The sequence below is a fragment of the Ursus maritimus genome, unplaced genomic scaffold (assembly GCF_017311325.1).
Source record: "Ursus maritimus isolate PB19 unplaced genomic scaffold, ASM1731132v1 scaffold_5, whole genome shotgun sequence".
Classification (NCBI taxonomy): domain Eukaryota; kingdom Metazoa; phylum Chordata; class Mammalia; order Carnivora; family Ursidae; genus Ursus; species Ursus maritimus.
In genome coordinates, this window is record NW_024426663.1 from 43,365,613 (window position 1) to 43,392,735 (window position 27,123).

The 27,123-nt window shown below is 40.6% G+C and overlaps 1 protein-coding gene and 1 non-coding gene across 5 annotated transcripts in view; both read left to right on the forward strand.

The window, feature by feature from the left end:
- The window catches only part of PDE4D (phosphodiesterase 4D), a 1,076,631-nt gene that overhangs the window by 888,215 nt on the left and 161,293 nt on the right, over positions 1-27,123 (forward strand). The window lies entirely within an intron of this gene.
- On the forward strand, positions 11,962-12,068 carry LOC121100873. The gene has a single exon (XR_005832655.1). It is a non-coding gene; the product is annotated as a U6 spliceosomal RNA (small nuclear RNA).

Consider the following 27,123-nt stretch of genomic DNA (forward strand, 5'->3'; position numbering starts at 1 on the left):
GCTAGCTCTCAGTGCTGTGGAAGAAACTCAGGGAGATCGGTTAGACAAATACCAGAAGTCATCATGTTATGGGTAACTCACCAAGTGCTTCTTCCTACAACCCTAATCCATGCCTGGCATTTGTGTTGTTGTTCTTAAAGCTAATTTGAAAACTCAGAAGGTAGAGGAGGAAGATGGTGATGATGTGTCAGCTTCTCTGGAACATTTCATTTATTATTGTTTTTAAATAGTAACAAAAGGACATTTTTAGGAATCCTCGTATTACTTAGAATAAGGCTCACCTGCCCAGGCAGTAAAGAATAGAACTTAAGAGTGTGTTGAAACATGAGGGGGCAGCAAAGCGTCAGGGATGCCCAAGCCATCACTATCGTGCTGTTCTGTATTGGTTTGGGAATACAGCCATGTGTCTTTGGACAAAAGTAGTCCTTTTGAGCATTTCGTCGTCAAACGACGTTAACTCAGGAAAAGTCATCTCATAAAACCTTGTCATGTCTTCACAATACCACTTTTTACTATGTTTCTAATTTCCATATTTTCGATTGCTTTATTTAATTATTTTCAATAAGGATTTTCACACAAGAATGTAACTCAGGGAAAATTTATTTAAGCTTCTCTATTGTAAAGATGAGAAAACTGAGGGGCGCCTGGGTGGCTCAATCAGTTACACGTCCGGCTCTTGATTTTGGCTTAGGTCATGATCTCAGGATCGTGAGACCAAGGCCTGCAGTGGGGCTCTGTGCTCAGCACGGAGTCTGCTTAGGTTCTCTCTCCCTTTCCCTCTGCCCCTCCTTCTCAGGCTCTCTCTCTCTAAAATAAAGATGAGAAAACTGAGACCTCGTTAGAGGAAATGCTACTTAGACATAGATCCAGGAATAAGTATTTCTGAGGCCAAGGGCCTTCTTAGACCCCTGTAAAATCATCCATCTTAGTAGGGTAGCCTTCAGACCCACCATAGAAGTATATATTTGAGGAAAGTAAAAGAGGAGTTAAAGGATATTATTGTGATGATGATATTATTCTGAGCAATAGATAGAGCATTGTATTTCTTGTATATAAACTTGAAAATTAGAAAATATCATGTCCCACCTTCTCACTGGACAGGTCTTTATATTTAGAGCTGTCTTGATTATATTCACTGAATATAACTTATAGGCCCTCAGATAAGTAGAGCTTGGTGGTCTAAGGCAAAAGAATTTTGGCTCGAGATTTTAGAAAATACAAGCTTTTCTCTCCAAGCAATAAAGTAAGTATAAGTGCTTAGACTTTGGGGCGCCTGGGTGGCTCAGTCGTTAAGCGTCTGCCTTAGGCTCAGGTCCTGATCCCAGGGTCCTGGGATCAAGCCCCACATAGGGCTCCCTGCTCAGTGGGAAGCCTGCTTCTCCCTCTCCACTCCCCCTGCTTGTGTCCCCTCTCTTGCTGTCTCTCTCTCTCTGTCAAATAAATAAATAATCTAAAAAAAAAAAAAAGTGCTTAGACTTTACTTGTAGAGGGACACAGGTGATGCAGTGACAAGCATAAAACAAAATTGGTTTTAGTTCAAAAAATTTGGTGTAAGTCTCTACTCTGTGTTTTTTTATCCTGAATATTCACAACTCCTTAAAAAATGACTGTGTTCTAAGTAGAATTTAGTCAGTTGGTAAGTAGAGGATTTAAACAATAAATTATCCAAATAGATTAATCAGTTAAAACACAATGAGAAGAAACTTGACTTTGTATGTTTATTGTTCTTCTAAAGCACAAACTTGCCTAAAATCCAACAAGGGGGGGAAAGAAACAAAGATATTTACCTGGAACAATTATTGTGTTATTATCTGCACTAATAATTTAACATTTTGAGCTTATTCAAGAAATGAAGCCAAGAAAATATTTTACGGTAATAATGACACTAGGTACTTGGGTCCTTTTAAGTCTGTGTGTGTGTGTGTGTGTGTGTGTGTGTGTGTGAGAGAGAGAGAGAGAGAGAGAGAGAGAGAGAAAACAAGTAGTGTAAACAATATAAAAAGAAAAATATGTAATACAATAGATAATAACTGAAGGCAAGATCTGCATAAAGAAGGCAAAAGGGGTGTAGGGGGCGAGGCCCGAGGAGACACTGAGCTGAAATGTGTGATAGGACAGTGCGTGGAGGAGGAAGAGGACTCAGCTGGTCCACGGAAGTCCTCATCCACCAGTAGCAGCCACTGCTTCATCATGGAGTTCCTTTTTCCCCCTTTCATTTAGTCAAAGCAGATTGTAATAAGATGCTAATAATTGTAGAAAATGAGAGCTCAGTTAGCTTTTTTAGGAATGTGATTGAAAAGTGCTGAATACATGTGGTTTAATAACTTGAATGAAAAATTGATGAAGATTGTGTATGTGAGTGCTTGTATATTGACTTTTTGGGAAGTGTTTTGCTTATTTTACTTTTATACTTAATACATCTAATGACTATTGAGTGTTTAAATTTTTTAAGTCAGGGGCACCTGGGTGGCTCAGTCAGTAAGTGTTTGACTCTTGATTTCAGCTCAGGCCATTATCTTGGGGTTGTGAAATCGAGCCCCACATCGGGCTCTGTCCTCAGTGTGGAGTCTGCTTGTCCCTCCCCTCTGCTCCTCCCCTGTTTGTACACACTCTCTCTCAAATAAATAAATAAAGTCTTTAAAAAATAAATAAATAATTTTTTTAAAAGCCAAAGGAGATTACTTTTGCAAAAATTTGAAGACTTTTCTGGAAAAAGCATCAAACTAAAAGATTTGCTTAAATGCATGGAGTATGACTATATGACTGTTACACTTACAATCTTTTAGAGGTATAAAAGTCTGTTTTCTTTCTTATAAGGTAATGTATTTTGCCTTTTTTTAGTTTTATTTAGATTAGTAGAAAAAAAATATATATATATATACTAATATGTTAAAAAAAACAGGTCTGACACAGTGACATTTCGACCAGGAATTGATTGACGTCATACTTGGTTTTTTAAGCAGTGAAAACAAATGCATAATCATGGGGAAAAATAATTAATTGAATCTCTACTGCCTGAATATCTGCTCTGGGTATTTTGTTATAACTTTAAATGACATAATTAACTGAGATTGCGTATTCGTTTAATCAGCACAGTAAAAATGTTGAGTCAAACCATATAGGTCAAAATCCTAGCTTTAGTTTTATTAGCTGTGTAATTGTGGTCAATTTACTTAAATTCTGTAAGCATTTATTTTTCTTAATCAGTAAATCCTAAGTCAGTGATTGGAACCCAGAATGTATTTCACAAATGGTAGGTACTGTAAATCCTATAATTTTATTATTATTATTATTATTATTATTATTATTATTATTAATTTGGTGAACAAATATTTTCTGTGCCCCTTATATGGGCTGCAATAAGGTAGGTGTTGGAGATCAAGAGATGAGTAAAATGCGACTATTCACAGTTGAGGGGAGAAGGAATCATGAATAATTATGTGCAAGTGAAGGGCCATGATTGAAGCAACTTCAAATACATGTGCTACCTATGGAAAGCTCCCTGCTGAGCTTAGAAGAACACAGCGTTCTGCCTATAGTTAGGGGATGATCGCTTGACCCCAGGGGACCAGCAGGAGTAATATGTGGAAGCATAGAATGCCCGTCAGATCAGGGGAGTGGGGACAGTAAAGGACAAAGAGAGTTGGAAGTGTATGGACCAACCAAATAAGAGGCTGCAGGAGCAGATTAAGGCAGTGGTATGAAGAGTATTGAAAGCCAGCATTGATCATGGTGGACTTAATTTAAGGGCAAGGGAAAATCATCAATCATTTCTATGCAGAGAAGCAAGTATGTATTTTAGAATGACAACATTGGAAGCACTATGGAGAACAGACTGAAAAGGGGTGCCTGGGTGGCCCAGTCTGTTGAACATCTGACTTTTGATTTTGGCTCAGGTCTCGATCTCAGGGTTGTGAGATCAAGCCCAGTGTCCGCTCCATGGCGAGCATGGAGCCATCTTAAAATTCTCTTTCTCTCCCTCTGCCCTTCTCCCCCCCACCACCAAAAGAAAGAAAAAAAAAAGAAACAGAAACAGACTGAGAAAGAGCAGAGGCAGTCCCATACTCATTAGGAGGCTGTTATCTGTCAAGTACATACTAAAGATAAAGCTGCTCTGAACTCGGATGGTGGTGTGGCCAGTGAAGATGAGGGGGTGGATTCACAGCTCTTTCCAGAGACCAAGTTGAGACGACTTGGCAGTTGATTAGCTTGAGGAATGATGGGAAAAGACGTGAAAGCTTTAGTCATATACACAGATGTTCATCACAGCACATGCATATATGCATAAAATATTGAAAACAGCCCCAAATGCTAAATAATATATGAATTCTATTTAGGTATAAAAAATTCTATAATAAAAAGGTTTTTAAATGATTTATGAGAAAATTTTAATCATGTAAAAGTGCTTCTATTTTAAAGAATACATGATAAAGTGCTAAGTGGGCATTAGGCACACATTTAACGCATTTTAATTATGTATAATGGATTTAATTTAAGACATTTCTTAGCTGTTGACTAGTAAGTAGCAAAGGCAGATAGCTTTACCATTTTACATAGAATTTAGTGACAAACACTAAATTTGCCTCTCCCCACCTGGAAAAGGTGCTAATGAGATGCTGCCTGATGATATTTCAGTATTAGGGAGCCAAAGTGAAGAATTAACTGTATTTTCAAATAATAATATCCTTTGGATAGGACAGTCCCGAGTCTGTTGAAACTGAGCCTGTGACACCTATGGGTGTACTGTTCCATATCATCCCAGTGATCAGCAAAGCTACCATCAAAGAGAGGATCTGAATGTCACCCAAGTCCCCTGCAGCCAGTATCCCTTCCTCACAGCCCCAAGTTTGAAAAGGACAGCATTTCCCAAACCCACCTGACCAAAGAGATCACCAGGGGATGGTGGAAAACAAATATAAAAGCACGGATTCCCAGATAGTGAAGACCAGAATCTTCGGGATAAGGTTCACGATCTTTATTATTAACGAGTGGTAACCATTTGGTCAGCCAAATTTGGGGGCATAATGCAATACTGAATGATGTGGGTGAGAGTGCCAGTGTACAGCGTTGTCATGGGATTGCTCATAATTTGCTGGAAAATCACTGTTTTTCTGGAAAGTGTATTAGTGACACCCACACCCCCATATAACAAACAATGCAGTCTAGGATAAACAAGATACTATGTGTGAAGTGCTGTGTGATTAGGAAGGAAAGACAAGGTGATATTATTATCAGTGCAAACCACGTCATCATGGTCGTCATCACCAGGCTGTCATCGCTGTTATCTCAAAAAATGTATACAAGATTTTAATTAGCCCAGCTTGCTCTTCTCCTAGAAGAAAATGAAGGATCATGTCCATGTTTGTGTATGGGGGTGGGAGCGGGCTTGGGAAATGTTATGTTTGGTAACTGTATCCTTTTTGTCTTCTTAGACACAGTACCAAGTTTCCTTTAAAAAAAAGAAAAAAATGAAAGAAAGAAAGAAAGACCAAAAGCTGCATTCTTAAGTCGCTCCCTTTACCCACAAAGTGCTTCCCACCCATGTATGCCTTAGAGAATATTCTAGGCCTACTCAGAAACACATTAGTGTGGTGGGGCAAAGTAATGAAAATTCCTTTGGGTCTAATTTCCCAAATTTTACTGGTTAAACACTGAATTGTTTGACTCCATGAATCAATGGGGAGTTCACTTCTGGCAGCCTTCTTTTACCATCTAACAAAATGTTTTTTGTTTATTTTTTTAAGAAAATATTTTTTAAAAATCCATTGGATATGTCAGGACTACTAATATTAATAAAAGGTAACATTTTCTGACATTTAATATGTACTAAAGACTTGACGTGCATAATCTCCTTTAAATTTTATGAGACTCCAATGTACAGCTGCAAATGACAGAGTAGAGGTTGTAGCTTACTCAAAGGCATATCTTTAAGGTGTCTCTTCTTTAGATTTATTGACATGTGCACAAAAAAACACACGATCTCTTGTCATCTGCCTCTCCCCTAGGAAGGTTATTCCCTGGGAATGTCTTTTCTTGTACTTCTTTTCTTTCTTTCTTTTTTTTTTTTTTTAAAGGAGAGCAGAAAATGAATTTATATGGTCCTTTTACTGAATGGATATGAATGGAGAGTAGGACAAGAGGACGGCTAAGGTCTATGGATACAGAGAAACCTTTGGGAAACCCTAAGAACTCAGTTACATAAGCTAAAGAAGGGATTCCTGCCTGGGACATAGAATTCCTTGAGCATTCTTTAATTCCCACAGTCCTCTTTATGACTCCTCTGAACTACCTGTTTTGGTGAGAGTGCCCAGGGCGGGAACTTTCGTTGGGAAAAGCCCACATGGTCTGTGTGAGAAGTGCCTCAGATGGAGTATGTCAGAAGTTTGGAGGCAGAGGCGCCTGGGTGGCCCAGTGAGTTAAGTATCCGACTGTTGGTTTCAGCTCAGGTCATGATTTCAGGGACCTGGGATCGAGCCCCACATCGGGCTCCACGTGCTCGGCACGGAGTCTGCTTGGGGTTTTCTCTCCCCCTTCCTCTGCCTCTCCCACTCATGCTCTGTCTCTCTAAGATAAATACATAAATCTTTTAAAAAATTAAATAGAAGTTTGGGGGCGAGGCAGCGCTTAAGACTCGGCCCTCACCTTGCTTCTAGGGCCACTCACTCTTAATCCCTGAATTAGGAGTTTCTATGGAGGGATGAGATTCATCATCTCTTTGTTGTAGATTCGCCATAGGCTCTTCATACCCATTATCATTTTCTTGGGTTCTATTTCTAGCCATGAAATTCTGTAGCTCCCTGTCCCCCCACATGCACTCCCTCTAGACATGTCTGATGTTTAAATATCCAGTGCTTTTCAGTGTGTTATCCTTTCTCTCTTTTGCGTTTCTCTCCCGGCACTGTGGGCATTGTGGGCACTGTGGAAGTACTTATAGTTCACTGTGTTTTACACACCTGGTAACACAAATGGATGCTTATGACTTCTTTCTGATATGTTTCTGATATTTGCCTACTGCACACTGAATTGTCCACATGGAGAACCTCACTTCTGTGTGCCCTCTGGCTTTGCTCTCTCTGTGTCTGAGATGTGAAAGACTGTGTTTAGGCTCTGAGGACCCAGTGAGCCTCAGAACCATCCTCCTAGAGGTTCTCAGAACTGAAAAGGATAGAATGTGCCCTGTTGATTGACAAAGAACATTAAGTTAAAAGAAAACAGAGGGCTTGTAAATGAATAAGTAGCTAAATAAGGGAGGAAGAAATGAGTAAGGATGAGAAGTCCTTTCCCTAGAGAACCAGGAAGCTGTCTACACTGTTATTTAGCTCAGAGATAGAAAGGGTCTGGGGACCCAGTTCACAAACTTAGGGAAAACTTAGCAGCACGAGAAAGTAGAAGACAGAGTAGTAAAAGAGGAAATGTTTTCCCCACCACTAGGGAGGGGAACAGAAAAGGACAGGTCCTGGAACCGAGAGTTGGAAGGTGAGGAGCAGATAGGGGGCTTCTGAGCTGCCTCAAGTCAGTGACTGTGCGACTGTGTTCTTTAACTAGAATTGTTCACCTAGAAATAGACCTAGGTTTTCTTGTACTGCAGGTTTTGGTTTTGAAAAAAAATCCCAAACTGTTTTAAGTTTCGTTTGCTCCTTTGACGTGCAATTCAGAACCTAGAGGAGGAAGAGCAGGGGATTGGGGTTTCACGGCTGGTTCTCCTGCTCACCCACTTTGTAATCTTAGACAACTTACTCTATGCCCTGGGTCTTCTCTGTTAAAATGTGGTTAATAGCTATAGTAATACTCTCCTGATCTTGAGGATTACACAAGGTAGTGTGTGTAGAAAATTTGGCACAGTATCTGGTAATAAGGAATGTTAGCTCTTACTGAAAAGGTACGAAAAGCTCCTTATATATTGAAAAGCATTACGAGACTATCCATAGACACTATTGTGCAATTCATGTGATCCTCAAAGTAGTTATCTTTGTAAACTATACCTTTTTTTTAGCCCAGCTGCCCCTGCTGAGAGCATTTTAGAAATGGTTTTAGAGATATTTCATAGGCTGCAGTTAGGAAAAAGCCACCTGATTGGTTTACTGTCATGCTTCACTTTTGGCCAGAAATATTATTTCCAATATGATTACCAACCCTAGTCAACAAACAGGATGATTTCAGAATAGCCTGGATCAGGCTAGTTCTAGAAATGAATCCATTCCAAGGGATAAGACAATTTTGAGGCATTTGAAAGAAGTATAGCATGGCCTCCGAAGGGAGGCATTCCCAAGACAGTGTCCTAGAATCCTAGAGTGATGGCAATATGTGGAATAAGCAGATAGATACGTTTTCCCTGGGGAACACTTTGAAAGAGTCACCTTCATCTGAAATCTTGTCAGTTTGTGAGGGGAAAGCAGTGATCTCTAGGAGTCTTTTTGCCTCTTCAGTCATACCTTGTGCAGTCTCTGTTTCTAAAGATCTTCCCAAGCCTGTTCCATTCACTGGAAACCGCTCAAAGTCCTGGAGGTAGAGGAGAAGGCCAGCGTGTCCCAGCCCACTGGGTTAGAGAGGGACCCAAGCCCTCATCATTTCAACAGAAAGGGCAGCAGAGGCAATCAGCCTGGCATTTTGGCACACCGAGTCTATCCCATCATCACGGGGCAGTTACCGTGCTTCAGCGTCCTGTTCTTTGAGGATTCATACAATTGTCTTACTGCCTCCCCTTAGATAATGGTGTGTCAGCAGTGATCCTCTGGTGCAGGGTAAAAACCAGCTCTGCTAACTTACGTAAAATAGAATCTAGTAAAATGAAATCTCATCTACTTAAGTAAAACAGAGTATTGGAATAATGTCTAGTTCCTGGAGTATTAGTGGGGAGGCTGGAGGATCAGGGTTGAAGGAATCAGTTCATCCTCAGAGTGCTAGGGAGGCGCAAATAAAGGGCAATTCTCAAGGCAGAAGCAACCTAAGTGAGCCTCCTGCAACTGTTCTAAATTTCTTTGTTCATCTGTGCCATGTAAAATTCCAGGGAGGGGTCTAATTGGTCTAGTTTGGGTCTTGGGTCTTGGCTACAGGAGAACCGGGCATCTGGCTGTTCTGCCAGACTATGTAATGTAATGTAGTACTAAGAGCCTCAATTATGAGGCCAGATTATGTGGATTCGTATCTCAGCTGTGCCGCTTACAGATGTTTCTCCTCAAACACTTCATCTAAACTTCCAGGGCCTCAAGTCCCTCGTTTTTGAAGTGGGCATTGTAATAGTAATTATCTCATAAGGAGCTCATGAAAATTGAGATATTTATAAAAAAACTAAGCACGATGCATGGCACATAGGAAGCACTGACCATTGTGGGCTATGCTGTTATTAAAATTATCCAGGGGAGACACCAAATAATTTCCTGAAACGAAGTAGGGTACCGTTAGAAAAGGGAAATAAATGTTGGTGGAACAAAAATTATTATTGATTATAGTGAGATAAGAAGGTTGGCCACAACACACTTTACTTTGCTAATATATTTCTCAGCAAGCTACTTTTTATGATATTAAGGTTCTTAGAAATGTGGATGGCACCTGTTCATTAATGTATCCCTGGGAATCTAGTTCCTCTGAAGGCACAGAAGTGATTTGACTGCCTGATCATTTGATCCACACACGTTTATTGATATCTCCTTTATGCGTAGTTCTGTGTAGGGTCCCATGATCTGTGGCTCCTGGTTTGCTTACCAGGAATCAAAGTGAAGAATAATTTGCATTCCTATAATCTTTGTTTAATAGTAATCTAAGTGGGCTGTGGTCTAATAAGTCAGCACCTAATTAGGTTTACTTTAAGGGATACAGAATAATAGAGAGGGATTGTTATTAAACCTCTCCACTTTCTAAGAAAAACATGTAAGTAGAGCCCCAGCATTTGGATGAGTTGGGTTTCTGAGTTTGTTTGAAGGTTCACCGTTTGAACCTCAGTTATGGATATCCAGTGACATTCATCAGAGTCGTCTTAGAAATAGACTATTCCGCATCCCAGGAAAATGAAGGTTTTCCAGGGAGAAAGAATCTGAAGGAGAACCTGACGTCCGCTGGGAAAGGCATTTCGGTCCATCAGGGGCATTAGATGGACTTAGATCTCTGAGGATGAAGGGAAGCTCATTGTAAAACATTGCACAAACTACTCATTTGGAATGTCAGCATTATCGTGCAGAGGAGGGCACAGCCCCAGGCTGTGGGGAGCTAGACTGAGTGCCACACACTGTGACTGAACCAGTCAGCCAGCATCTCACTGCCCTCACAGTTACTGCCTACAGAGCTACTGAGGCACTGAATCTCTTGACTAGATGCTTCCATCTGACCCCCACACTCTTGACAAGGCTTTTTTCTTTCTTTCTTTCTTTTCTTTTTTTTTTTTTTAAGATTTTATTTATTTGACAGAGAGAGAACACAAGCAGGGGGAGCGGCAGAGGGAGAAGCAGACTCCCCGCCGAGCAGGGAGCCTGATGCAAGACTCGATCCCAGGACTCTGGGATCATAACCTGAGCTGAAGGCAGACACTTAACCCACTGAGCCACCCAGGCGCCCCTCTGACAGGGCTTCTGAAGCCACCCTGCTTTGGCCTCTGTGTCTAAACCTACCATCTCTGTTCAACCCCTGACCCCAGACCTGACTAACTCTGGCCCGTCCATGCAACCTCACCATGCCATGTCACCCCACACAAGGAAGGCATTTTGACTGGAAACTGAAAGTAGAAGACCCTTAGGGTTACTTCTTTTTGAAGGGTATGTATCTTTTTACAGGGGAACAACTAGGCACCATGGAGGGGGACGGCTTTGAATTTATTCAATCAATACAGAGAATCCTGGCTATGCCACTTGTTAGCTATTTCACTTTAAGCAACTTATTCTCTGAGCCTCAATTTGTCATCTATAAAATGTAGATTAATAGTAAACCTATCTCAGAGAGTTATTGTTAGGATTAAATGAAATGAATAAGCACCAAGCTTAGCATCTGGCACATAGTGGGGACTAAAAAAGAAATTCTAATTCTTGAATAAACCTTTCTTTTGTCCTTGAGTGTACAGTGAGTTTCAGAGGTAAATGAATCATTTTTACAACTGGAAGCTTGACATAAAGAAGAAGGAAGTAAACAACTAAATTTCTCTTAAAATTATTTTCCCTTACTAACTTGTCTTCTATTGTCTGTGTTCATACAAACTAGCTATGCCTGCAAAAATGTTTCCACGGCCAGTTCTTTTCTACATGTTTAAATTCCTAATTGTGCACACAATCTTAGTCACTATATTTTCATGTGCAAGCAATTAAGACTCATTTAACAGCCCTCCCTCTGGAAGGTTTTGTTCTCCATCTGCCATAAATCAGATTCCTTAGGAACATGTTTGATTTTGAAACAATGTGAAAGTACTGTTCATTTTGTTCAAATTTCATTTATGTACCATTTTTTAAAGTGATGTAAATGGACAGCCACAAAAAGCTCAGCAGCTGGTCAAAACAAGACATCAAAGAAACCATTGAAATGGGGCAAAAAATTTAAAAAAAAAACTAATATGCTAGGACAAAGCCAAATAAAAACCATAGTCTGATAAACATTCCTCAGGCACATTTTGCTCATATTTACTTTACAACGGATTTTAAAATATGAGGAAATGGGAAAGCACCACTCTTCCCAGTCTACAGCTCCCAGGATTGTGTGTGAGGAAAAATAGCGAAAGAAGCCAGAAGGAGGAAAACAGAAAAAGATTAGATTTGTAGTGTTTTTGGAGAGACATGGTACACAGCTACACACTTAAATAATAATAACCACAAGACTTCAAACAGATTTGTACCACACTTTTGTTCATTTAAGAACCACTGGTAAGTATCGTTCTCCCTCACCATAGGTGAAGTCCATTTTAGTGTGTTCAGTGAGCTTCTTTGGATTACCAAAAAGAAGCTAATGCTTGGTCAAATTAAGAGGAAAAAATAATTATTAGGCTCTGTGCTTGTTTCAGCAGCACATATCCTAAAATTGGAATGATACAGAGAAGATTAGCATGGCCCCTGCCCGAGGATGACACACAAATTTGTGAAACATTCCATATTTTTTTTTAAAGAAAAGGATTATTAAGTTCTCAACACAAGTGTCTGTGAACTGGTAATGAAAATTCAGCAAAAATTTAAAAAGAAAAGGATTGTTTTTTCGTAAAGGTTTTTGAAATTAAATGTAACAATTTGGAGACGTAGCCCACAGAAAATCCTTTTCCCTCTGCCTAAACATCCCATTGTTTGGGGACTTGAAACAAATCACCCACATAGCTAATGCAGTAAATCCCGATTTATATATCAATGGAAAATTTTGTCCACCAGCTTCCGAAGGCTTTATAACTGAATTGTTTTGATATCATTTGATGAAAGGTTCTGTAAATGTTCAAAGTATTGTTGTTAATTTGGCCAGTCACACCTGCACATTTAAAATGCCTTCGTGCAAAGTGTAGCCCAATCCGCTTTCAAATCAGACCTTCAAAGAAAGGTAGATTCATAAGTGTGACAGATCCCCTTAGGTGTTTCCCTACAAAGAAAACATAAAACTGAGAGAGCCACTCCAACCCCACCGTCTCTTTGAGCCTAAGCATCAAATGGCACCTCTGAAAAGAAAAGCAGAGAAAACGTTAGTACATCTCTGCTGGAGATCTAAAGCAAGATAAAGACGGTCTTCTAGAAGAAGTGGCACCTAAGAATTATTAAATAGTTGTTAAGTAAACAGAAGGGAAAAATGGAAATGGAGGGAAACATACTTGAAGAGCAGCTAACCTCAGAAATCAGAGACATATGATGTCTGCCCCTGAAGGAGTTAGTTCCGTTTTAGGGTGTAATTAGGAGTCAAATGAATGTTGTGCTAAGCATTTAGGGTAGTGGTTCACAAACTTGTCTGTTCGTTAGAATCACCTGGGAATCTTTTTAAAATTCCAAAGAGTGAAAGAAGAAAATATAAAAGTTTCGGAGACCAGTTAGAGCACAATAGCTATATCCAAGAATAAGGTCAAATAAAGGCCCTATACTAGCAAAAGAGCTAGATTGCAGAAATACAGAACAAGAGATTGTTGTAAATGATAAAAGAACAGGTGCATGAGATTTAGTAACTGGTGATTGTATGATTTTGAGTGGATGTAAAATGGCTCTGACAAGATATGAACCCTTACGATCCTTGCTATTATCTAGAGCATATGTAGGATTATATGTTGGATAAAAATAGTTTGATACTTGAATTCCAATTTGGACTTTAGGGCCGGTTCATCTCAGTGCGTAGATTACCTACGTTTCATTTAGGAGAAAATGATCCATCTGTCAAATACTGTAGGAAACCAAAGTTCATAATCTTATTTTAAACATTTGGAATGAAAATCTTTGAAAGGTATTATGCTCATTCTTAACCTCTTAAAGGCGTGCACTGGATATAAGGAAATGATTTTTGTGGCTCTGGTTCTGATTATGTACATCTACTTTTATACTTCTTTGACATTCACAGATGCCCTTTAGAGCTAATGATCTATGGACTTTCCCCCCAACATTTAGGAGCCCCAAACGTTGCTGCATTTTAACTTCTCATCTGCTGTTCACAATGATTACCTCTTAACGTTGTTAGTGGACCTGGCCTTAGTGGCCTCTTCTGATCTGCTGCTTTTTTCACCTTGGCAAACCAGAGTCCTAGCCATTGCAATGAGTCTAAAATTAAGAACAAATGAACTCAAAATAAAAGTGGGGCTGGGGCCAATCCATCCCCGAGGTAGAGCTTTAGGATATTTAATGCATATAACAAATACTTTTTTTTTTAATTTTTTCAATTTGCATATTGTTTACACACAATGTTACATTAGTTTCAGGTGTACAGCATAGTGATTCGACTTCTCTATGTGTTGTGCTGTGTGCACCGCAAGTGTGGCTCCCACCTGCTGCCATGCAACACTATTACAGTAACATTGACTGTATTCCCTGTGCTGTGCCTTTTATCCCTGTGACTTGTTCATTCCATGACTGGAAGCCTGTGCCTCCCTCTCCTCTCAACCTATTTTGTCCATCCCCCTGCAACCCTGTTCCCTCTGGCAACCATCAGTTTGTTCTCTGTATTTATAGGCCTGATTCTGCTTTTTAACAAAAAAAGCTTTTAAATGCATTTGTTAGTGGTTCTGAGGTTCTTTATTTACTGGTATGGAATTGTAGAAGTTCCTGGACAATTAATTTCTGGGTAAATAGGTTCTTATTAAACTACTAGAATTAATAAAATTAATATTGACTTATCATCAAGCAATCAACAAAAACATGTTTAATTCTGTACTCTGAGTTTCAGGGAAATGGAAATGAATAAGATGCAGTCCTACTTCCAAGGACTTAGCAAGATACAATTGTTCATATGAAAAAGATACCAGGAATCTTAGATACTCTCCAGAATTGTGTCAAAGAGAATAGGTGTCTTAAGAATTCAGAGGAAGCAGAGATCAAATTCAGACAAGCAATGATACACCTTGAATGCTTTTCACATACTTTAGAATAGGTAAATGTCCCTCCTGGCCAGACTTTCATAATGGGCGTGTTAATGGATGATCACTACCTAGCCACAAAGGTTTAGGATTGCTTCTAGCATCCCAGCAAAGTAGCCCGTTGTAGGAACATTTGCTATTACAGAAGAGAGATGATCACTTGCCATTTATTTATTTTTTTAAAAGATTTATTTATTTATTTGAGAGAGAGAGAGAGTGAGAGAGTGCAGGGAGCAGGGAGGAGCAGAGAGAGAAAAAGAAAGAGAGAGGGAGAGAGAGACTCTCAAGCAGATTCCCCACTGAGCGTGGAGCCCAATGCAGGGCTCTATCTCATGACCCCGAGATCATGACCTGAGCCGAAATCAAGGGTCGGATGCCTAACGAACTGAGCCACCCAGGCGCCCCTCACTTGTGATTTATTAACATTCCTTCACTCTGCATGTGGCCCTGAACTTGTGAAACTTGTAGAGAGGGCAATAACCCTGGGGTTTGGGGACCAGAGCTATAATCCCAGCTCTGTCACTAGCTCCCTGTTTAACCTTGGGTCAGTAGTTTAAGCTGGTTTTCCATCTATAAAATGAGGATATTAGATTAGATGATATCTAAAAATCCAACTAGCTCTTTCATGTTTTCTTTTTTCTTTTTAAAAAAAATGCAGCTTCTGATTAATTGCCTTTCTATAATTATATTTCCTATATAATTGTATCTAAGAAGTGAATAAAAGGTACACTAAGTCGATGTATGAATTCCACTTTCCCTAATATAGATCCTGTAGAGAATATCTGTGACACCCACCATTTGCTATTTTGGATTTTCAACAAAGAGTTAAAAGAAAATTCTGGCTCCCCTGGCTAGTCATCCTCTCCAGTTGGCAGAAGTCTTCGTGTGGACTTGATGGTTGCCTAGAGCAACAAAATATTAGGGACAGAAACATGTTCAGGAACTTGATTGTCTAAGTGACTCAGAGCTGAGAGACCTTTTCCAGCTTGACTGGAGCCCATACTTAGCTAGAGTGGGTATTTGTCTACGCCTGTCTGCGCCACTCCGCTGACTGGGAGGTGCCTGCTATTTTGCTTCCAGAATAGAGAAGCCAACCTTGAAACCTGCAGAGAGGGGTTAACTGGTCAGAAGGCAATCTTCATTCAGCACGTCTCGCACATGAGAGATCATTAGGACCAGTAAATATAAACAAGATGAAGAGGCCGATTGTGGGCTTTGAAGAGCACATACCAAGAACATTATGAGAACTCAATAAAAATTCAATGTAAGAGCTACTCTTCAAAGCCAATTATCCCTTTCGAGTTAGCACAACCCAGTGGAAGAGCTGTTCACAAAAATCAAGACTCTTTTCCTTCTCTTTGTTGAAGCCAGACGTCTCTAACTATGCTCTTGAGTTAAAATGTAAAGTTAAAAAAAAAAAAGTTTTTCTATTCCTAAACTCCTTAAATCCTCAGGTCATCCCCTCCCTGTGCCATGAGTCTGGCTCCATAATACCAATTACTCCAGCTTGTTAAGGAAGTTATTAACATCCAGGAGTCATGTCTGTAGCTTCTAGTCAGTGTTGCCTGCAGCATGAAGTGGAGGGAGAAGTATTAGCCAAGTCTCGTTACCTGAGGTGCTCCATCGTTAGCTATTTAACTAGGTTCCATCCTGCTTTTGTGTTTGCTTGGTGTTGTCTTTATACCCAGTACACATTCGTCCCACTCGCACATGAACAAGGTCATTGTGATAATAACAGCAATCATATACTTTTACTTCTTATCCTGATTGAGTATTTATTGTGTGTCTTCATGATCAGAAACTGGCTCTCTCAGTTTGGACATTATGGATTGTAATGAATATTCTTTTTTGAGTGATTGGAAACATAGTCCTCAACTTACACAGTTTACATAGTAACTCTTATCCCCATAACCATAGCAGCTGTTTGGAAACATGGCTTCGGATCACTTGTTTGCAAATGTCTTTTTCCATACAATCCTGGATGGAGTGGAACCTATATACGTTACTTGACATGCGAAACACATGTGACCCTGGCAGATGATTCGGCTGACCTTGAAAACTACAGCTGCTTAGTCACTTTAAAAACAAGGCAATACAAGTGATTTACTAGGCTTGGGCTTAGACCATTTTATGCCGACCGATAGGAATTCTGACCCTTCAGGGAAGGAAAAAAATGTGTAAGACAGTGGAAATGTGTCATGCTGGGTGTTAATGTTGTCATTAATTTTAGTACATTTCTTTACAAAAAGTGCAGAGATGACTGCTTGCCACCACAGGAAAAAAGCAATAACATCCCTGTGGCTTTCTTTTATTTTTAAAAAAATTAATGGAGAAATCCAAGTTTTAGCTTTTGTTTCCTCTCCTTTCAAATCAAGAGCAGCCTGTAATCTCTTAAAAATACCAGAGCTTCTTTGCTTACTGTAAAAGGTGTTCCCTGCTGGGCATTAGGTGGTGGAGGGTTAACATTCTCTTCCAAGGCAGCCTTCTGAGTGGTCCGGTGACTGTGTGTGCACACTATTATAGCTGGACTTTGGTTCAGCTGGAATGAAAGAGACCTGAAAAATTATGCTTTAATCGAGATAGAAGTTTATTTCTCTTTCCTGTAAAAGAGACCGAGAGGGGTCAGTCCAGGGCTGGTACGGCTGCTCTAACATCATTAGGGACCTACGATTCTTTCAGATAATTCCTCCACCATCCCTTTATTTTGCTTTAACAAAGACAAATAGGCTTTGTCTCCATGGTCCAAGATGACATCTAGAGAGCTCTAGCCATCACATCTAAATTGCCTGCAGTAGGACAGAGGAAGAGAGGAAGAATAGCCCATCCCTTCCCTTTGGAAGAGAATTCCCAGAAACCCCACATAATGCTTCTATTTATATCTCCTTTGGCTCGCTTAGACACCTGCCACAACTAGCTGCAAAGGACACTGGGAAATAGAATATGTTTTCTGGCAATCCCCTAATTCGGGAATGTCAGTCTCCTTTCCTCTCCTTTTTGCCCACCCAGGCTCTCTCTCAAATTCCTTGCCCTCCTGACCTCCTTACACCTCGCAGGAAAGACCCAGCACTGTCAACTCCGGATCTGCCTGCTCCACTCTCTTGGCTGGAAAAGTCCCATAGGACTTCATGAATTTGAGTAAAGTCAAGGCACTCCCCTCAGCTGGACCCTCTGTGCCTTGCTCTGTGCCCTCTTTCACTTCCCTTGGTGCTTATTTTAAACTTCCTTCCCTTTGTCAAGCGTCCTGACCCCACAGCTGCTCACCACCTTGCAGCAAGTGCCTTTACTTGCTGCCGCTGCCTAATGAAGAAACTCACTGTGAGGAAATGGACTTCCTCGGGTCTGCATCCTCTCATTGACACCCGTACCCATCCTTGTCTCCCTTGTGGTCTCAGGTGATGTGTCCTTTCCCTTTCCTGGTCTAAGTCAGCCTCTGCATCTGTGCCCTTGGCCCTGTCTTCTCAGTACCTCCAGGACCTTGCTCCTGCTTTTTGCTTTCTTTCTCTCACATTTGTGATCTCTCCTTTTCTTCTGCCTCTTTCCTTATTCATGTCTCTCTCAGTCTTAAAAGCAATACAAAACAAACCAACAGCAAAGCCCAGTGACAGACCCCTTGTTGATCCCTTAGCTCATTCTTTTTTCCCTTCTTGGCCAAGCTGCTCCCCCTCCTCACCTCCCAGGAACCACCCAAGCCATGGTACATGGACTTTCTTACACACCTCCGCTCCCACCACCCTCACCACGGTGTCTGGGCAGCTCCTTTTCGCCTTCTCTGCCCTGATCCGAGAGACCTTCCTCTGAAACCCTCTCCTTATTCAATTACTCGGTAAGCCTTTATTCAACGCAGATTTATTAGGAATGATTCTCTCCCAAATGATTCTACGCTCTTCTTTTCTTGCTGCTCCAAATATTCTTTCTCACCATCCTTCATGATCTGTCTTCCTCCCCTCCTTAAGCAGGAGTATTGGGGTTCCGGCTGATTGCTTTTCGCATTCTGTGCACTCTCTAGATGCTTTCACGTTCCTCTGTAGTTTTACTTCCCACCTTGGAGGGTGATTCCCAAAACTCTGTCTCTACTCAGACCTCCTCCCTGATTTCAGACTCAGGCAGAAGCCAGGGCCTGATGATACCCCACCGCTTACATACAGCATGTTTGGGGCGCCTGCGTGGCTCAGTCAGTGAAGCTGCTTGATTTTGGCTCAGGTCATGGTCTCTGGGTCCTGGGATCAAGACCCGCATCGAGCTCCATGCTCAGTGAGTCATCTGCTTGAGATTCTCTTCTTCTCTCTCTGTCCCTCCCCTTGCTCATGTTCTCTCTCTCTCTCAAATGAATAAATCTTTAAGATAAATAAATAAATACAACATGTTCAGAACTGGATTCATATTTCTTTGCAAATCTGTTCTTCCTGTCTCAATTAGAAGCACTTTTATCCTAGACTGAAACTTGGATATCATACACCTCTCCATCAGATAAATAACTATATTTTATTTTACTTTCTAAATATTTGTCAAATCTGTGCTCTCCTCTCCACCCCGCTGATCCTTCTCCAGTTCAGGTGCTCATCAGCTCTCCCCAGATTGCTGTAGGAGTCCCTGAAATAGTATTTTAAAATTGTCAGTTGCATTTAGCATTTCATTTAAAAAAATGTGAATAGAATTGAATAGATGTAGAGCCACATCTGTAGTATTAAGGATAAATATTGTTTTATGATATTGTTGACATACACACACACACACATACAAACACTCATAGCCATCTTACCATGAAAATGTATTTCTTACTATATATCAAAAAATTTGATAACCACTTTCTTAGTCTCTTTGGCGTACTCACCTTAGCTCTGCCTTCTGCAGTGCAACCAAATTGATGTAGTTGAAAAATTAGGCTGAAAATGTCACTGACATGCTTAGAACCCTTCTGTGCCTCCCATCAGCCACCAGATAAAATCTCATCTCCTCAGCAGTGGTACACAGGACTCACCTGACTCTTCCAGCAGCAAACTTCTTCCACCCACAGATGCCATATTTCACAGCTCTCTGCGTTTGCTTATTCTCTTCTCTCCATCCAGAATTCACTTTCCTCTCTTAATTGCATGGCTCACTTCACCTCATTCTCTGGGTAAGGTAACACCTGAATCCAAGCCCTGCCATCTTCCCCAGATTGGGTCAGGAACTTCTCTGTGTTGCCATAGTCTGCATACTGACCCCCAGCAAACTCGAATGAAATTTTTTAAAAAGCTTTATTTATTTATTTGAGAGAGAGAGTAAGGGGAAGTGCCAAGGGAGAGGGAGAGACCCTCAACCAGACTCCCCACTGAGCATGGGGAGTGCTCGATCTCACAACCCTGAGATCATGACCTGAGCTGAAATCAAGAGTCAGATGTTTAACCGACTGAGCCACCCAGGTGCCCCTCTAGTAAAATTATTCTAAAAATTGTGGTTTATGCCTCTTTATTCCCAAAAAGCCTGCCCAGTAATACGTCAATTATTTTGCTGTGTCTTCACGATGCAGCATATGGTGCTAGAACACCATCATGATCGACCTGTGGTTCCAGTAGTCCTGGAGTCAAGAGGTCCTTATACATCTCTTCTCGGAACATCTTAAAATGGCTATTAAGTAGAATCTAGAAGCCAAACATAGGGCAGTAGAAGCCAACTTTGAAAACTGTTTCTCCTGCCACAAGAAGGAAAGTGCAATAAAACGCCTCTTAACCCTTTTGACAGAAGGGAATAACTCGAAGGAAGGAAAGGATGGATGACCTCCATATTGTCATAGCTCTGAATCAGAATGAGGAAAATGTGAGATGCAGTGCCAGTACTGGCCTGTTGTTCACTGGCCGATATTTTAAGTAAGTCCCATGGTCCTCCAAAAGGCATGTTTATAAGAAGAAGATAAAACTCCTTTCATTTATTCTGAATGGCATTTAAGAGTAGCCTTACTCATGGTTAGTGAAGGTTGGCCTCTCACCTCACTGCCACCAGCAGGTCCATGAGCACACCGTTTATCCAGCTTTGTGGAAATACTAGGGAGGCATGTCTGTGATTGACAAGTACTCAGCTCCATGCCAGATGCACGTTGGGGATTTGTGTGATGAATGTAAGGAATTTTTCCCTTCTGATTTGGGCTGTGGCTTCATTTCTCCTTCCTAATATAAGAAGAGATGTCTTTGATATCCTCTTCATACTTTACCTACAGCTCCACTTTTCTTCTTCCTTTCCTTGAGTGTATGAACAACTCCATAGTGCTTTCTTTTTATGCTTTGGGCCAATTCCGTTGCATTGTTTTATGGTCTTGGTCCTAGAGCTGCCTCAGTACTCACCACTAGCCCTGGACCATGAGACTAATGAGAAAAGCAAAATGACTGCAAGTAAAAGGAAGTGGTTCGTGTTGTGGAGAGAAACTTGGAAAGATACACCACTAAGAACACTAGGTGCTCTATTCTCCCTACAGGCTACAGCTGGGCTCGCACATTTCAAAATAACCAGTCAATTCATTTAGTTTCATCAAACGACTAGTCGATACAGTAAGGAGGAAGGGAAAATAAACGGATTTTTTGGATGACTGGTTTAGCATCATGTAACCTTGATCTTACTCATTTCCGAGGAATAATTTCAACTCTTTTTTTTTTTTTTTTTATTTATTTGACAGAGAGAGAGAGTACACAAGTGCGGGGGAGTGGCAGGCAGGGGGAGAGGGAGAAGCGGGCTTCCCGCTGAGCAGGGAGCCTGATGTGGGGCTTGATCCCAGGCTCCTGGGATCATGACCTGAGCCGAAGACAGACACTTAAAGGACTGAGCCACCGAGGCGCCCCCGAAGGACTTCAACTCTTAAAGAGCTACAACCTACTGCGGGTTAGTTGAATACAAAAATACATTTAAGAAGGTATTCATATTCCACATGTACCTGTTTTTCCCAAGTGTCGTGAAAACAGAAATAATAGAGTGGTCATAGAAACTTAGATTAGATTATGGAAAAAGAAAGGTTAAAATCATTAGGAGAAATTCCCTTCTTTCTTTTTTATTCTTCTGTCTGAATCTCTCTCCTTCTTACTTCCTCCATCTTGTTCTTTCCTTCACCCTTCCATTCCCCTCTCTTTTAACCTCCCTCACAGTAACACCGACTCTGTGCCAAGCCCTGTGCTAAGACGACACACGTGATCACACTGGACTCTCACAACCTTGTGAGGCAGCATTATTACACCATTTTACAGAGGAACACGTTGAGGCTCATAGTCATTCTTCCGCGTAGTCATTATTCCAAAAAGTTGTACAGCTGGGACTCCAACCCTGGCAGTTACAGTTCAGATTCTACACCCAGAACACAACCCTCTGTGGCTTCACCCTCATTTCGTTGCAGTTCATTTTTGTTTCTTCCATATTCTCTCTATTCTTGTGTTCTCTGCTGCAGTCTCCTGCACTTCTTTTATTATATCCTGTCTCTTTTTTTCCTACTCTCTTCTCAGCCTCCTTCCCTTATTTCTCTGTGATCTCCTGTATCTTATCTAATGTTGCTTTCTTTACCCTCTATACCCTGTTAATTCCAAGCTCTCAGAACCTGTCCCCTTCTCCCCTCTGACACCTCCTCCTTTCTCATGGCAGCATCTCTCAGCCTGAGACCCTGCCCCTCTGTCATTCTTGGCAGCTGCTTTCCCAACATCTGTGGGTGAGTTAGGGGTGGGGTGTGGTTTGAAGTGCAAGACTAGGCAAGGATATATTCAAGAAGAGCCTGGGCCACTCTGCTCCCGTACACAAGGAGTGCCATTGGTGATTCTAAAGTGATTGTAAAAGGGAATTTCATTGCTGCCAGAGGTTTCCCAAGTTAGGTTTCTGTTGAACTCCAGATGGTCTGTAGTGACTCAAAAAAGAAGATGCGTCTTGCAATGATCACTACCCGGAAGTGAGCACCAGGCAGCGAATAGAAACCAACTCTAGGACTATGAAATCGAAGACAAGAACAATTCCTACGTATAATTGCAGTAAATGATGAGGGGTACACCATGATGTGGTACTTTGAAAAAAAATTATATCTTGCTTGAGTGACCATATTTTCAAACAGCCAGTACAAGACAGAAGAGTTTCATTTCCTTTAATCAAGGCTATTAGGTAACTTTTCCTGGAACCACTCTTAAGAGTTCCAAGAAAGGACTCCAGATTCCCAGGCTACTGGCAAAGGGCGGACGTCTTCACACAGTACTTCACAAAGGCCCCCACCAGCTTTCAGTAGCATTCCCATCAGATTGGCTTAGTTAGCAGAAATAACTGGATCGAAATTAATGTCAGTCTCAGAAGGATTAGGGCGTAACAGTTTTGAGGAATCATTACAGTTCTAGAGAGCTACAACCTCATCTTTTGCTGGTAAGACATATGGTATCTTTCCTGAGACTGTTTGTTTGTCTACCTAGTGTTTTCTTGTTCCAGACCCACTTCTCTCTTCATGCTCTCTTGTGTGTTCATCGTCCCTGCCTGCACATGGCTTGTCATAACTTTTCTAACTCCGACTTGACTTCAGACTCCCAAAGATGGATTTGTTTTTTACTTCTCCTGACACCAGTTAGCCTGTTTGCAGTGTCCCATTGACAATTACAGTTAAATAGAACTTACAGATTTACAAGTAAATTAGGCAAATTTTTATTCTAGGCACATATGAAATAAGCCATTGTTATCAAGCCCATGGATTTCTTGGTTTGGGGTTAGATCTCCAGACCTGGTCTATTTAACATATTAGACAACATTCTTTTAACAAGTAATATTTTGAGAGTCTCCCTGTGCCAGACCTAAGCAAGGCTCTTGGGATACAGTGGTGACTGAAAGCAGCATTATCTCTGTCCTGGGTCCCTCTAATCTGGGAGCCAGGAGAAGGGAGATATACATTAATCAGATAATCATAGTACAGATTGTAAAATTCTAAACTGAGGTATGTGATATGAAGGAAAAACTCTGTGAGAGGGGCAGACCAGAAGAAGCCCAACCTGCCCATGCTCCTGGAATCTCCTGCAAAAATAAATAATCATGTCTAGCCAACTGGATCTTCTGAGAAGAATCCAGAAGCATGTAAGCCAGTCAACAAGAATAAGCAAATCTATGCCCAAAGCCTTTTCTTCCGTTTGTTGTACTCAGTTTGTAAAGACTCTGCGGCAGAACTTGGAAGGTAGCGTCGGCTTCTCTGCTGTTCTCCCACCCAGAAAAGGTGTCTTTCTTGGAAAGATGGGCACTGGCTCCTCTTCTCCCTCTTCCTTCACCAACACAACTGTAACATCTTCCTCCCAGATCCAAGGCCCTGAATTTGGACCTCCCAAGTGGCGGGACTCTAGACTAATCCATTAAGTCTGCTAGATTTTCAAAACACTCATTCACATTTGGATGTCTGGGGCCTCTCGTGTAGCCCTGGCTGTGCTAATTTCTGTGCTTGCATTTTCAACCCTTGGAGTCAGGATTTCACCAGAAGACTTCCATGTAATCGCTTAGATGGCACAATAAAGATATCCAGGTTAAAAGAGAAAATAGGTACTAATGAGTCTGCTGTTCTTTGCAAGGCCCAGTAATGGGGAGCCTCCCTTTTGGACAACTTTGCCAAACCACCGTGAGTTGTAGTTAGTTGCTCACAAACCTAGTGACAAGAAAAATTTAAGGGAGGTAGGGAGAGATGAAGTTTATTCTTGTCTTTTAACAAACCTGCGTAATCACAGAGAATTATCCCTGGGAACCTAACAAAAGAATTTTAAGGACTGTTTTCTGTCAGACTCTGAAATTCTGCTAAATCTCCATCCCAGTATCACTCAAAGTCTTTACAGCCTCTCTTTGTCCCTAGGCTGTAGCTTGTGCCTGGAATTCCTACTCCAAGGTTCCCCTGTGGTATATTTAATAGTGTTGTTTGAAGCTGCAGCCAGTTTCCCCGTGGTTTGGGAGTTAAATGGAATACAGTGATGTGGTGTGCTGTAATAGTTCTTGGAGGAATGTCAGGACAAATTAAAATTCAAATAAGATAGCACCTGAAAGAGCCTGGTCCCTTAGTGAAAGAACTTAACACTATAGAAGGGTGTTGACCCCTAATTCTTGTTGTATTTGTTGACCCCTAAATGCTCGAGAGGAAATGTTTACTATTGACCAAACTGACTTTGGCATTCGTTTTGGAATCAAATGCAGAGTGTGCACTCAGATTCACTGTTGTTTGCCCATCTACTTCTCCCGTTTGCTTTTCTGTCCAGTTAAGCCTGTGGATGCATGTTAGTTTAAGAGAAAAGGTATTCTTGAAGAAAGAGGGGAGGGAAATAATTAACACCTTTGCTCAAAGCACCAAATTCTATGAGCTGATGATTGCCAAGTTTGGGCAGTTATTAGTACCACTACTACCAGAATAGGTCTGGCATCTCTTCCACATAATCCCGATGCCTAGGCCCACACTGAGCAGAAGCATTATAGGATTCCACAGCCTAATATTGGTCAGCTTTTCCTTAGAGCAATAAACATCATCGGTGTATTTGAATCATATGTGGCTTAGAGTAATGGAAATATTTTTCCCGCTATTTAGAACAAAACCAATTCGTAAAAAAAAAAATTATACATATATTATACTTTACATATATAGGTGAGTGTGTGTGTGTGTGCATATATATATATATATATATAATCTGTATTTGGTTTTAGTAAACGGTTTTATTTCCAATGAATCTTTATTTAGAGGTCCACTGAATAACCTATCACCTATCATCTGTGGAGTTCCTTTTAAAAAGTCTTCATTGGTGATGGATTTATTCTGGGGTGAATAGGTTATATATAAAATACAATTAATACCCAATTAAAGTAATAACACACAACTTGTATTGAGTGCTTGTTATGCCAGGGGCTGGACTAAGCTTCCTGCTTGCCTTGTTATTTCCTCCTCCCCATACTGTGTGAGGTGCAAGTCTGTCATTGTCATTTCCATGGGACAGAGACCACAGAAGCTTAGAGAAGAGGAATGACTCAAGGGATTAGATAATATTTGAGGAGTTACAGTAAGAAGAAAAAAGCCTCCTTCTGTTCAACCGAAAAGACTTAGTGTTTCTTTCCCACTTCTAAAATATATTTTTTTTCTCTTCTACTCTCAACTGAAATAAGGTCACCCAGCCTATACATCATAGAAACAGGACTCTAAAGTCACTGCCACCAAAATCCCAACAAAGTAAGTCAGCAATTCAGGAAAATGCATATTTTTTTTCTAATTGAGGGTACTTCCAATAATGACATGACTGAATCACCAAGATTACTGGCCTGTGTACCAAATCATTCCTGTACTAAGAAAAACAGGGAAGAACTCAGATATAAATGATGAAAGTGGCTGCTGAGTTAGGAAGACATTTGAAAATCCCCTCATACCAATAAATCACACCCTGGGGCCTAGTACAGTTTGGTGTGGGTGATATTCATAACTGGTTCTCTTACTTGAAGGATTGTGGAGACAGTCAAATGGGAAGGTCAAGAAAACACTATTCAAATGATAGAATTTTATGGGGGAAAATAATTACCATATCTCATTGGACATGGTTGGAAAGAAACGGAAATTTTGGCAAAAGAACCAATGATAGGACATATAGTTACTAAGTTAAAACTCTTTTGAGTTTACCATAGAAATGTCTTAAAATCTGAGTTAGGATTTTGGACACAAAAACAAGACCTTAAGAAATTCTAAATGCCTTTTATTTAGAGAAGTGTTAAAAGAGTTAGAGATTTAAACAGTTTCACAACTTGTGGTTTTCAGGGGTCAAGTCCAGATGAGACCGTAGATGACTCACACTGCCCAACTCACTGAAAAATGTAGGCAGCTTTGGCAAGCAGAGAATTTTATCAATTTTATTCCGAACAATCCACCTTAAGAATGACTTGAGGATTTAGACAATATTTGGGTTTTAAAGTCTCTTCCGGTTCAGCTGAAAGCTCTTAATAGGTATTTCTTTTCTACTTTTCAAAGTACCTCTCTCTCCTCGCAACTGTACCATAATTACTTTTTGTTGTTGTATGGTAAGCGATATTTGAAACACAAGTTGCAAAGACACATTGGCCTAGTACTGCCATACATCCTCAACTGTTATGTTATGGCAAGAGGTGTGAAAGAGTTGTTCAAGGGAAGGACAAGTCTAACTTAAATATACTCTTTGCAACATTTCTTTCTTTCTTTCTTTTTTTCTTTGCAACATTTCTATTTATTTTATCAAGGTGTATTTTTTACTGAGGAAATAAAGTCATAGGCAGTTGTTTTCTGCAGTTTTTCTGTAGAGAGCCTTAATCCAATTACATTATCAGGCTCCGTCCTGCTGCTCTGCTCCTGCCCGCGACAGAGTCTGAATGAGAAGAAACTCTCCAAATCCAATTTGGAAATAAAAGAATCAAAACTCTTTCAACAATTTGCACTGGACCACATTATTTGATTTGGAAGAAAGTGAGTCAGACCGTTTCCATTTCTTGATGAAATAACTATCTCATTTACCAGACTTTAAGGAAATGACCCACCTCAGTGGCTTTGCAAGTGTTACATTTCTATCCTACCCTACTTGTAGTGATGACCACTCGTACCTAGGACTTTGTTTACAGTTGAAAATATTTTTAATAAACAATAGATTCTCGTGCTTCAAAATACAAAATTCAGAAGGGTT